Source organism: Protopterus annectens, chromosome 5.part0 (genome assembly GCF_019279795.1).
Source record: "Protopterus annectens isolate FY-2018-M chromosome 5.part0, PAN1.0, whole genome shotgun sequence".
Lineage (NCBI taxonomy): Eukaryota > Metazoa > Chordata > Ceratodontiformes > Protopteridae > Protopterus > Protopterus annectens.
Window position 1 is genome coordinate 74,662,903 of NC_056735.1, and position 14,282 is coordinate 74,677,184.

At 39.1% G+C, this 14,282-nt stretch overlaps 1 protein-coding gene across 1 annotated transcript in view; it reads right to left on the reverse strand.

Moving 5' to 3' along the window:
- Positions 1–14,282, reverse strand: part of LOC122802497 (Golgi pH regulator) — a 467,960-nt gene that overhangs the window by 262,683 nt on the left and 190,995 nt on the right. The gene's annotated exons all lie outside the window — the stretch shown is intronic.

The window sequence follows — 14,282 nt, forward strand, 5'->3', positions numbered from 1 at the left end:
TATCTTCTGCCTGCAAAAGGCAATGACTAGAGCCAAGCACTTTGTAAAAACTCTGGGAGCAGTAGATAAGCCAAAGGCCAGCACAGAGAATTGATAATGTTGCTTGCCCACTCTGAAGCGAAGGAACTGCCTGCAGCTTTCCCTGATAGGGATGTGCAGATAAGCTTCTTTGAGATCCAAAGTTACCAGCCAGGAGTCCTTGTCCAACACTGGTAGCAACTGATGAAGAGTGAGCATTTTGAACTTTGGAATCATCAAGAAAGAGTTCAGAATGGATAGATCTATGATAGGACACCAGGTGCCTTTGCCTTCTTTTTTTGGAACTAAGAAAAGTCTGGAATTGAAGCCTTGGCCTACCTGGTGAGCAGGAACCAGTTCTATTGCCCCACAGATGCAACAGAGACATTTGCTTTTCTACTTCTGCCCTTTGATTTGGAGGAATGTCCGGGAATCCCTTGTGCACCGGAAAGGTGTGGAAAGAAAATGTGTATCCTAGGGATACAGTTCTGAGTACCCATTTGTCATCCATGATGGTTGCCCAGACATTTGCAAAAATGGCCAAGTTTCCCCCTAAAGGAAACTCCGGGCAAGCAGGAACAGGCAGAAGTTGGACAAAGTCATTCAGAATGCTTGGATTGAGATGCAGGCTTAGAACTTCCCAACTTAGAAATGTGAGCATGCCACTATTTAGTCCTTTGAGGGGTAGCTCCATGCCCCCTAGCAGATTTGTAACCTCTAGTCCAAGAATGGTTCTGTCTGCTGGTATCAGGAAACATCCAACTCTTAGAAGGGTAGTTCCTGCTAAAGCGAGGAGGTTAAACTTGCACAAAGTCTTTAACTGTTTGCACAGACTTGGCCTTATTCTCCATCTTTTTGAGCACCTCCTCTGCTTTACTGCCAAAAAGACTGCCCTTGTGTAAAAGTACATCAAAAAGCTTGGCCTTGACAGGCTCTGAGGGGCTGTTCCCTGAGCCAAGCATGCCTCCTGATAACAGATCCAGTAGCTGAAGCCCTGCAGGAAGCTTCAAGATGGTAAAACCACAGTGTAATGAATGCTTGTTGATACGACTGGCAGAATTCAGCAAATCCTGCATATCTTTATTCTCCGCCAAAAGAGGCATACTTGAAATATTTGACTTAATAGCCTCCAAGGTATGCTGCTGATACTTGAGCATATGAAAAAGGCAATTGGTTGACCTAATAGCAAGAGTGGCAGAGGTATAAACCTTCTTTCTCCACCTGTCTAGATTCCTAGATTCTCTGTCAGAAGGAACAGGATTTCTGGTAACAGTGGCCTTAACCCCTTTAGGCCCTTGAGAAATAACCTCTGGGTCAGCTAGCGGATTCCTAAAAAGAAACTAATGAGAATCAGGGACTCTATAGTACCTGTCAGGTTTCCTGGGAGCAGGAGGAACAGAATTTGGAGTCAAGGAATTTTCCAGAAAAACATCATCCACCACCTCCAACACGGGGGAATAGCCAGAGGCTTGTGCTGAGGCAAATCCAAAAACTCCCTGATCCTTTTCTTAGATGGAGGGTAATCTTGACTTTCCCATTTAAAATGCTCCCTAAGAGTATTCAAAGTATCACCAAAAGAAAAATCTTCTGGAGGTGAAGCAGAAGGAATGGAATCCTCTGCATCAGAATTCTCAAAAGGAAAAAAAAACTGAGAAGCTTCCTCTTCATCAGCAGAAATGCTAGAAGTCTCAGAACCTGAATAAGATAAAGCTTCTGGAGAGAAACCCCTGCCTCTTTTGGAAGGAGGAGGCTGTGAGTCCCTAATAAGAGTCAAAAGATCATTAGTCATTTTAACCATCTGAGATTGAGGGGAATGAGAGGAAGCTGGAACCTGTTTCTTCACAGGCTTGCGACTAGAGGATTTACCTGAAAGTTGGAAGGACTCAGGAGTCTTGGCCACCGAAGAAGTAGTGGAGGTCATCAGTATGTGCCTGCTGTCAGAACAAAGAATGGAGGCCTCAGAAACTGGTGCTTGCTTAGCCACAAGTGGAAGGTCAGAAGACAAAATGGAAGCCAGAGACATGGAGGACTCTGAAATGGTCTCACCAGAGGCCTGCAGAGGTAAATCCGTGGACTGCATGGGCTGCAAAAGCACCTCAATGGTTACCGCAGGACCGATAACCAACTTAACGTCAATGGTAGATTTGACCCTCTGAAGCCTGTCGTGGTCTCTATTCTTACGCTTCTTAGGAATATCCGAAGCCCGAAGACCAGCAGACGCCATACTGATGAACTTAGGCCAAACTCGAAAGTGCTAAAAGCTTAACCCGACGATGAAAAGTACGCGGATTAAAGGAAGCACAGAGATCACAGTTAGGAACGTCGTGGTCAAGGCCTAAACAAATAATGCAGTAAGAATGAAAATCTCGATGGGGAATCTGCTTTCCACAGGCAAGACTATTATTAACTTTTTCTGACATTCGTTAAGGCAAGAAAAGAGGATCCCCAATGGGGTACTTAGCTGCAGATGACTTTAACTTTGTAGTCAGAAATTAAAAAGGTAAATGGCCGACCGGCACTCATGCAAAACTGCTTCTGCTTCGGGCTCCACAGCAAAGAAGACTGAGGAAGGGACGTCAGCTGCCTCCTTTTCTATCGAGCGTACTGACGTCTTTTACAACCGATGGCAGCCGACGTCATATTCCCTTACCTTTGGTATTTGGGCCGATCGAGGGCTACTGGGAGACGGATAACCCATTTGTTAGGACTGCAACATTGAAACACAATGAACATCTGTACTTGACTGAGTGCCTGGTAACCTGGGAGGTAAAGGCCAGAAGGGAAGTTAGTGAAGCTTTGGCAGCACAGTCTGGAATATCTGCCAATTCCTTGGTGGTTTTATCCAGGAGGGACAAAGTGTACTTAGCCATGTGAGTCTGGTAATTTGTGGCTCTAAAAGACAAGGTAGCGGAAATGTAAATTTTCTTACCCAGACCTTCCATAGTTTTGCTGTCTTTGTCAGCAGGGAGTACGGTGATCATGGGTAAGAGCTTAGCAGACTTGTCTGTAGAGATGGAGATAGTGGCTGGATCTGCAGGAGGGCACTTAAGGAGGTGCTTGGCAGTGTCAGGGACTTTATAAAGTCTATCTGGCCTGCGAGGGGCAGGAGGTTGAGAGTCTGGATTTAAGGATGCTAAGGAGAAGGCATCCAGGAAGGCAGGCAAGAATGGAGGTATGACAGACGGGCTTGGGGAATCCATCTAAATGAGATCATATCTTTTTTGGACCCCAGTTATTTCAGAGGATTCCCACTTGAAATAGTCTTTCATCTTGGAGATGGTTTCTGAAAAAGTTAGATACTCAGCTGGGGAGTCAGAATCGACAGATTCCTCCTCTGGGGAACCATACTCCAAGGGGAAAGAGATTAGGGATGAATAAGATAGTGATTCTTCAGAGGAAGAATCAGACAGCTCTTCCACTTCCCTAATAGTAGGGTCTGGGGGTTTAGGCCTAGGGATCAACAGTGGAGGAGGAATGCTAGCACTCCCTGCAAAAGAAGGATGCAGGGCCATAAAGGCACTAAATACACTTTGGCTGAAAGCCTGCCAAGTCAGGCATGCTTTCAGAAGGGGAAGAGAGGTGTTTTTTCTTTTTTTTTTTTTTTTTTTTTAAGGGGCCTAGCTGGCATCTGAAGGGGAAAAGGCCTAGATTCTGTAAACTGTAAAGGACCGGAGGAATCCGAAGGACCTACGGAAATCATTGGTCACCCCCCCAGGCAGAGACCAATGTCGGTAAAGCCTCTACGGACTTCCTGTCCACCCAGGATTGTGTGGAGGTATCAGCTATATCTGAAATGATGGAAACAGATTAATCTACCAGGCCGTCGGCTACCAGGTCGTCGGTAGTGGTAGGCCATCTGGTCTTGGCCTTCTTTTTTGGTGGTTCCGAAGGTACATTGGATGAAGCCTCCATCCCTAACCTAATCTGCTTTAACATCTGGTTTTCTAGGTATAAGTTAAGTGCATGTAAATGACTATGCAAGGTTTTTGGGCACAAATCCTATGGGCTAGGCTTGTAAAGGCTCCAGGGCCATTAGCCTAGTACACACCTATGAACCTATAAACAGAGCAGGCCTTGTGGTTGTGTGACTGACCCAAGCAGAAAAGACACTGGTCGTGTGCGTCCTTATGAGGAATCTGCGGCCGCGCTTACACTTGCCTTTTCTGGATGACATGAACAGGCAATATAATAAGTAACAGGACTGAAAGGTTCCCCAATGGGATACTTATCTGATTTCTTGAATGCGACAACAGTGAGAGCCAGAACACCTGGCATTTGACTGGCAGCTGAGAAGTTCTAGGGGCTGGTGCATGCGGACATCACTTTTATGGCCCATGTTCCTACAGTCACATCAGATGTCCTACACACCACATAGGCACTGAAAACATTTGCAAACTGGCCAGACGTACGTGAAGCAAGAGAAGTAAACTCACATGTAGAACACTGCAAATGTACGTAAAGCAAGAGAAGTAAACTCACATGTAGAACACTGCAAATGTATGTGAAGCAAGAGAAGTAAACTCACATGTAGAACACTGCAAACGCACGTGAAGCAAGAGAAGTAAACTCACATGTAGAACACTGCAAACGCACGTGAAGCAAGAGAAGTAAACTCACATGTAGAACACTGCAAACGCACGTGAAGCAAGAGAAGTAAACTCACATGTAGAACACTGCAAACATACGTGAAGCAAGAGAAGTAAACTCACATGTAGAACACTGCAAACGCACGTGAAGCAAGAGAAGTAAACTCACATGTAGAACACTGCAAACGCACGTGAAGCAAGAGAAGTAAACTCACATGTAGAACAATGCAAACGCACATGAAGCAAGAGAAGTAAACTCACATGTAGAACACTGCAAACGCACGTGAAGCAAGAGAAGTAAACTCACATGTAGAACACTGCAAACGCACGTGAAGCAAGAGAAGTAAACTCACATGTAGAACACTGCAAACATACGTGAAGCAAGAGAAGTAAACTCACATGTAGAACACTGCAACACTAGAATAGGACATCTGTTCCCTACTGACAGCAGGGGATAGGACATCTGTTCCTTTTTTTTTTTCAATAATCATTTTTATTATTTTCCACAACCATATTATAAATTCACACATTATATACAATATATACAAAATGCTTCCATCGGTTAACTTCAGATATATATCAACATCATGTATTAATCAACGAGACAGTACAACAATCAAAAGAAAAATAATAAAAAAAATCCAACATTAACAAAGCAGAGTCAACAATCTATCTTTTCTGTACATTGTCTATCCAATCTAAGTTGATTTAGACAATAATCCGGGTCCCGAGAAAAAGTGGATGGTAATCTCTAAGCCAAAACAATATTAAAGATTTGCTCCCATATTTTAACACTGTTGATATTTTTCTTGTGGTTACTGATTAACAGTTTATGGGCTAAGATATGTTTTATCGCCAACAATGTGAAATTTTCCCACGATGTCTGGGCTGGGTTCAACCAATTTTTGGCTATATATAATTTCATCAATAAACAAATATTCATGATTACAATCATTTTAGATTTATCTAAATTCCCCGGGGGAATATGAAGAATCATAAACTCCCAAGAGAGTGTTGAATTTTGGTAACCCATTTTTTGTAACTGCAATTTTAATGAATTCCACAATTTATAAATGCACTTACAACTCCAGAACATGTGAAGCAAATCTGCTGTCTGATCTAAGCAATGTGGACATATGGGTCAATTCTTCGCATCAAATTTGTGCAAAATGAGGCGAGTATAGTATGCATTGTTAAATATCATCAGCTGTGTAAATACCAATTTTTGCAGGGATACGGACTTTAATGTTAACTTAAATGCCTCCAATATCTTATTGTCATCCGGCAATATCAATTTCTCTCTCCAGTAACTCGATAAGAGAATATAATTATTATACTTCCTCTCTTTTATCAGTTTATATGCTGCGGTTATATATTTTCTATCCTGCAACAGCGCATCCCATAGATTACGAGAAATGTTTAAATCCTCCCCTTTCATTTCAAAGTTATTAAAATAATTTATAACCAAGTCTTTTAACTGTCTTACTATAATTAAATAGGAAATAGGAAGTTCTATTTCTTTTAGAATATCATGTACAGATACTCCTAAAAAAGGATATAAATCGAGTACAGTTAATTCCTTGATTAAAGGGAATTTCTTTAGATCAATCAATTTACCACCAATTGTTAAATTTGGGTTCCTATGAAACGGTTGAAAGACCATCATGTATTTTAGTAAATTTAAGGAAGCAAAAAGAGTTTGAATTGCCGTTACATAGGTTTTGATGTGGTCCATTAACTTAAATTTACTCATTGTCCAATTATTTAAAAAGGGTAAAGCTTTAGGATTGACTCCCACTTCATTTATATGTTTATACGTTAAGAGCACCCATTTGGGTGTCCATTTCCCACTATCACTGTTGAAGTAAGACGTCTTTAAAATCCTGTTAGCCTGAATCACTAAATAGTACATTTCGAAATCCGGTAGTTCCAACCCCCCCTTATTTTTTGGAGCCATCAATTTTCCATATGATATTCTCGTCTTCCTCGGTTCCCAAAGAAATCTCCCCAGTCTTACATGACGCTGTTTGAAGAATGTTTTGGTAATTCTAAGTTGTGCAGCTCTAAAAATATATAAGAGTCTAGGAAGAACATTCATTCTTATGATAGCTACTCTTGCCATCATTGGTAACTTCAATCTACTCCATCTCTCGAGATCTAATGTTATTTGATCTGTAGTTGACTTTACATTATTTATAAAAAAATCCCTATTTTCAGTTGAGAAGACAATCCCCAGGTATTTTATCTTCTCTTCCGTCATTACTTTCCCTATCAGTGGTAGCATCGAAAAAGGTGTGGGTGTCTTTAATGGGAATATTTTAGATTTTTTAAAATTTAGCTTGTAATTGGAAATTCTCTCAAAGATTTCTATTGCATCTAATATTTTTTCAGTATCCGAAACAAGTGTGGTACAATATATGTTTAAATCATCTGCAAAAGCAGCCATCCTAACCTTTATTCCATACAGTACAGGAGAATTGTAAAAAACATTTTGCTTAAGGTGTAGAAATAAGGGCTCCAGGTAAAGATTAAATAAGATGGGAGATAATGGGCATCCCTGTCGGGTACCATTTTTGATTTTTATCTTATTCGAGCATTCGTGATTTATGGATATGTTTGTGTATGCATTTTTATATAATATCCTTAATGTTGAGATAAACTCCTGCGGTATATTAAAATAAGGTAATGTATCAAATAAATAACCCAAATCAACCCTATCAAATGCTTTCTGAGCATCAATAATTAGGGCATACAAATTCAGGTTTTTATATTTTGCATAAGAGATTAAGGTATGGAGCATTAAGGTATTGTCCGTGGTCTGTCTCCCATCCATAAACCCCGCCTGTTCCTCTGATATTATTGGGTTTATTACCTTTTTCAGTCTACTCGCCAGAGTGGATGTCATGATTTTCATGTCAATATTCAAAAGTGATATAGGCCTGTAGTTATCAGGATTTTTGGAATCACCTTTCTCCTTTAATATCAAAACTGTCTTTGAGGCATTAAAATGAGGATCATTAATTTTATTTAGAGTGATGTAACTAAAAGTCTGCGACAACACACTGCTCAGAATCTCACTAAAAGATTTATAAAATTCAGAGGTCAAACCATCTGGGCCTGGGGCTTTGTGAGGCTTAAGTTTTTTAATCGTCTCTAGCACCTCCTCAGCTGTAATCGGTTTAATTAAATCTCTATGAAAGTCCTTGTCAATATTAGGGAAAGTGATTTTTTGTAGAAAATCTTTTCTGTCTTTATCTTGCAATAGTGTCTGCTTCTCACCATAAATCTGATTAAAAATTTTTTCAAAAGTCTTCATGATTTCGGCCTTGTCAGTATACGCAGTGTTATTATAGTGTATTTCAGTAATTAATCCTGTTGATTTCGTCTGGTTAATGATACGAGCTAATGCTTTCGAGGGGGTTTGAATATGAGTTGCATATTTAACTAAATTTCTTTGTTCATAAAGTGACAGTTTTCTATTATGAAGTAAAAATAGTTCTTTTTGACATCTTAATAGCTCAGTTTCTATCTGTTTATTATAATTCCTCATCAAGTCTTGGTCTAATAACTGAATTTTAGTTTCTAAATCCAATTGCGTCATCTTCTGTAATTTTTTATAATGTGCAGCTTTTTGGATAAATAGTCCTCTTAGCTGCGTTTTAGTTGTAGCCCATTCTATATCTATTGGGTGTCTATTTTGGGAAATATTGTTTAGTGCCTGTTTAAGTATCTCCTTGACTTCCGTTAATATATCCTCCTTGGTTAGTAAACATGGGTTCAAGGACCAATTATACCCTCAAAGCCTCTTAGTACTCATATTGCTACTGTTTAAGGTTAAAGTTATCATTGAATGGTCTGAAAGTTGTCTGACTTGATTAAAAACACTTGGGTCAGCGGAGATCAACACCTCTGAAATTAAGAAAAAGTCAATTCTCGACCACATTTTATGGCAGATAGAATAAAAAGTAAAATTCTCCGATTTCGCTTGTGAGTGTATGTGCTTAAAAGGGTCATAGAGTTTGAAATCCATTTTTAATTCTTTCAATGCTACCATTGCCTGTTTATTGAACGCTGTAGAGGCACCCAACTTGTCTAATTTGGGATCTTGATAAGAGTTCCAGTCACCACCCAAGACTATATAGCAATTATTATATGACTGTAAGATGGAATAGACTGAAGCTATGAAATGATGTTGATTAATATTACGGGCATATACACATATTAGTACTATCGGTTTATCATAACATTTGGATGTAAGAAGGGCCAGACACCATCTACCCTCCTGATCCGTTTTCACATCTAAAATGTCTCCCTGAAAGTGATTCTTAATTAAAATTGCCACCCCTGCACTATTTGTTGTTCCTTCTGCAGTCACAATCTTCCTAACCCATTTCTTATCCTTCACTGACTCCCACTGGTCATTAGTCATATGTGTTTCTTGTAGTAAAATACAACCTGCTGATGATTTGAGAAACAAATGAAAAAACAGCTTTCTTTTTTCCATGTTCTGGAGTCCTTTAACATTCCAAGATTCTATTATCCACATTTAACGTTCATTAGAAATGTAAATCGATATCTAATCTCTTTGAGCAACCTTAGAATAACGTCAGTTGGCATATCATCAAATGTATGGAAGCAAAACTGCCATCCCGTCTCTACCCAGTGCCTACCCACTATTCCTCTGGACCAGGATGAACATAGGTTTTTCACATTACTGGTCACCATTTGAGTAACTAACCTACTAATTCTATTAATTAACAATAAAACCCCATGCAAAAAACCTACAACAACTACATCTACGTCTACAAAGCCTAATTCTGACATTCCCTACTAAACACTACTTATAAGTAACTACAGCTCTGGACATTTATATAGATATACAAATAAACTAATTATATCCTAAAATTCCAATATACTTCAGTTCACTCCAGTTTTATATTCAGCAATAGCATATAACATTTTACTTTGTTGTTCTATACAGTATTAAATATTAGTTAACATAAAAAGCACACTTTTATTAAACATTTCCCAGCACCCTGCATCTACTGAATAAAATAATCTAAGTACTTTAATCTACTTAGTTCTTCCCCTACAATTTACCTACTAACATCTTAATATTAACAAAGAATGCAGTTAAAAATAAAACTATAATGGAACTTGCATTTATGGTAACCATATGTGATAAGAGAGGAACAAAGAGGTAAACAAAAAGGAAAAGGAAAGCGTAAAGGGAGCACAGCAAGAGGAGAAAAAATAAGAAAGAATGCCTTACATTACACATATAAAAACAATTTCTTTTATGTTCTTTTATTCTTATATGCACATTTTTTAAATATGTTAAACTAACCATTTTTGTATCATTTATCAGTTAAAAATAATACAACCTATCTATAGGAAGAAAAAAAACAAAACAAAAGGAAAGAAGCAAAAGAAAAGGGAGATAGCAAAAGAAGAAGAGAAAATAAATAAAGAAAACTACAATACCTTTTTTGGCCACTACACATTGCCATCTCCTTTTCTAATAAAACAATGCATTTCCATAGCATTTACCTGCATCACTCTGACATCACCCATTATCTTACAGTCTTTTACCCTTCAAAATAAGTCCAAAAAGGCTTCGTTTTGCCTCTGCAGCAGTTCCTGTTCCTTCCCAGCTATTTAAACTGTAAAGGCAGTTTAAATCCATTCCTTCGCGCTGGCGATGGGGGACCCGATTCACAAACGGACCTCCTGGCTGTACGACGCTAAAAACGGTCCCTCTGCTTCCTTCAATGCATTTCCTGTTGCCTTGTGGATCAGAAACGCTTGCTACAGCTATAAAACTTCGTGGGAACTTCGTGTTGAAGCTGGAACTGCAAGATAAGAAGACAAGAAGATGAAACTCCAGGCCTGCTACCAGAAACAGAACAGACAAAGGATTTTAAAGCCTCGGATCGCCGTAGATGAAGAATCCCATTCTCCCTGATGCTGCAGAAAGCCAAAATGGACTGTTCACGTTTCTGATGATGGGACAGCCTTGAAAACCTTCAAAAAAGTAGGTCTTGCTTCTTTCCTTGTGTTTACAGAGTATTTAATGCCATCCACAGTAAAAATTAAGTTATTGGGATATTTCATTTGAAATCTGATATTTTTGTCAATCAAGAACTTACAGTATGGAAACAGCATTTGTCTAGATTGCCTTATTTGTGTTGGTAAATCTTGAGCTATGGAAATTTTATTATTTTGCCACATTATAGATCCACCAGATTTTTTAATAGATAACAGTACTTTGCTCACATCTTGGTAATTCAATATTTTAACATAAACAGGTCTGGGTATATTTGACGCTTGAGATTCTCTGTAAGCTCTGTGTGCCCTTTCTATGACCATTTTCTTAACATCCTCTGGGTCCTCGAGCAGTGTTTCGAATATTTGTGTAATAGAAGTGATTAGGTCAGTATATTGAATAGATTCTGGTATCCCTCTGATGATTATGTTGTTACGTCTGGATCTTGCTTCCAGGTCCAAAATTTTATTTTGCATCATTTGAATGTCTGTTCCATGTGTCTCTGTTCTTTTAGTGAGCATTAATATGTTGTCTTCATTAGTAGCTATTCTAGTTTCTGCTGTCTCCATTCTTTCAAGAATCCGATTACATGTGTCTTTAAATGCAAGCGTTTCAGATGTTAATTCTTTTAAGGCATCCTGTATAGGTAGCAGTGCTGATTTGATTTCCTCTATTGTGACTTGTTGATCAGATTTTGTTGATGCCCCTATTTTTGGAGTCTCTGGCTGTTTAAAAGTTTTCTGTCTCTTAAAAAAAGAGTCTTTCTCCGGTGATTGCAAAGCTGACAGTTTGATTTTGGAAGTTGTAGTTTCCATATTTCTGTCCTCCTTTGACATTTCGAAATTCTACACAAAGATTTATTTCCCAGGGAAAACTTACAGAAGTGAAGTAAATCAGTCCTTTGTTCGGTGCTCTATTCAGAGTCAACCTGACAATCAGATCCAATCCTGCTATTACTAAGTATTTTTTTTCCAATTTTCTTTCTCAGAACCAAGAGTGACTTCTAGTAGATTAGTAATAACTGTCAATTAGTTTGTTTACTCTAAGTAGAACTCCACAGGGTCGATTTTTTTCTCAGGTATTTGAAGAGCTGAAGTACTACAGTGCTTATTGAATGGCAGCCATCTTTGAGTCCCTCGGGATAGGACATCTGTTCCCTACTGACAGCAGGGGAGGTTATAGAACAGAAGGACATTTGTTCCCTACTGACAGCAGGGGATAGGACATCTGTTCCCTACTGACAGCAGGGGAGGTTATAGAATAGAAGGACATCTGTTCCCTACTGACAACAGGGGAGATTATAGTTAATGGTATTTCCTGAAGGGAAGCTAGGAGAATGCAAAAAAATGGGTTGGGGCACTAAGGCTAATACAAAGGTGACACCTTACACACAGGAGGTGAGCAAAGCAGAGAAGAAAAGTCTACATCATGTGCTATAAATTTGGGAGGGGGGCATGAATGGTGCACATTTTCTGGAGCTACAAATGGACCCAGGTAGTGTGGAAAGATGCTCTGAAAATATGGAAAGAGGTATTCCCTAAAGAACGGGAAAACCACTGGGACTTCTGTACCTGGACTATGTGAGGAGGAAGAAGGGTGGTAGCAAAGGGAGAGATGAGCAACTAGGATGCTACCTTCCTAAATAAAAAAGCAAAGCATCCAGAGTTTGGAAGGAAAGGAAAAGGACATGCAAACATTTAAATTCACAAATGATTCCTGCACAAGAAAAATAAAGAAAGACGTGGGAGGGAGAAAATCAAACTACTTACAAGATCACAGAGGAACAGAGAAGGGAGGGGAGAGAAAAAACACAACAGACTAGTAAATGAACACAGGCATTAGTGCATTGCTCAGGTATGTCATATGCAGGAGGGCTGCTCAATATGTACACAACGTTGGAGTATTTTGATAAAAAAATGGCATAGTAGACAGCTAAACAGTAACTAGAGAATACTGCACCCTTCTCTGTAACCAGTTCACATGCCATCTATTGCAATTAATGAAGATACAAAAGTTCCTCATTAAAGAATTAAATGTCTCAAGGTCTGACTTGTATCCAACGTCTATGGCAACATTCCATCTTCTTTGTATCCCACTATCTTCTTGGGGTAGCATACAGACTTAATTATACAGGTACAACCCTTGGCCAAAAGGCATACTAACACTGACAGTAGTTTAGGGTGATAAACAGTGACAGTATTAACAGATACAAAACAATTCCAGTATTTGGAGAGATAAGTATAATTACTTTAACAGCAAATAAAAAAACTGAAAAAGTCTAACAGTGTAGTAAAGCACATTTATACAAGTTGTAGCAATTAGCGTTGACTGATGTAATTAAACAATTAAGTACGTAATCATTTGATAACAAGGACAGCCAGGAGAGAATTAACAGTACAATGAAGAGAAGTACTGCATAAGCAAATATGCACAGAAGTTATAAAATGAGAAACAAGCCAGTAAACTACGCGGTGAGGACCAGATGTGTTAAAACAAGAAGTAATCCGAAGGAGGTCAATAGTTGCAGAAAGGGCAGCAGTGACATCAAAAGGAGAAAGAGAGGAGTAGAGGTACGGACGTCTCTTGCAATGCTTTAAAGGACACCTTGCTACATTTAACCCTTTGCGTTGGATATTCCCCAATGAAATGAACACAAGAGGATACTTGGTCTCAATAAAAAATAATATCAACTATGCCAAAATACCCGACAGCTTCATATATGCAAACATTCAGGTGAATACAGTCTATATCTTCCTTCATGAAGGAATTTGCTGACAACATGGACACCCGTAAGTTCCAGCATGGGTTACATGACATCATGATCCTCAATCACCAACAGTCCTTAAGCTTGTTCTCCCACCATATGAACCAAAACTTCCTCACACTTTGCAGCCCAGCCCACGCGGTATTCGCTATGGTACTGCCGACAATCTGTCACTAACACTAATCACAGATAGTCCACACATGCAAGCTTATCCCTTTCATAAAAGAATGTGGCTGTGTCAGCACTGACAAGCTGAAGAAAAAAATCCACTTTTACCCATTTAATCCCTGTTAGGAGCAATTACACAACAATATTATCGATTTTATATTTAGGGAACAATGAACTGTGGCAAAGACTAAAAGTAAGAGTCGAATGGCAAAGAGTCCTTTATTATAAACACATAATTCAAAACAAATCATGTATGAAGATACAAAGGTTGTACTGCACTTAGCCACTGGGCAGAGGAATGAGTGCAGCTGCACAGCTCAAGCACCGAATAAGTAAGTAAACAGGCAGGCATTTCTCAGGAGCTGGTGAGCATTTGTTTAATGGCCAGGAATCGGCAGAGAGGAATACAAACACAAGATGACATGCAAAAGGGGCAAGTAAGTAGAAAGGCATCTGCAAAGAGGAATACAGACACAAGATCACATGCAAAAGGGGCAAGTAAGTAGAAAGGCATCTGCAGAGAGGAATGCAGAGACAAGATCACATGCAAAAGGGGGAAGTAGAAAGGCAGCAGACTGACACAAGGGAGCCAGAAATAAGGGCAGGTAATTGGATAATTGGACTGCCAAATAAATTACTGAAAAATATGTATGTATTTTTATATATACACATAGCCCAACATGAATCATCATAGTTGCAC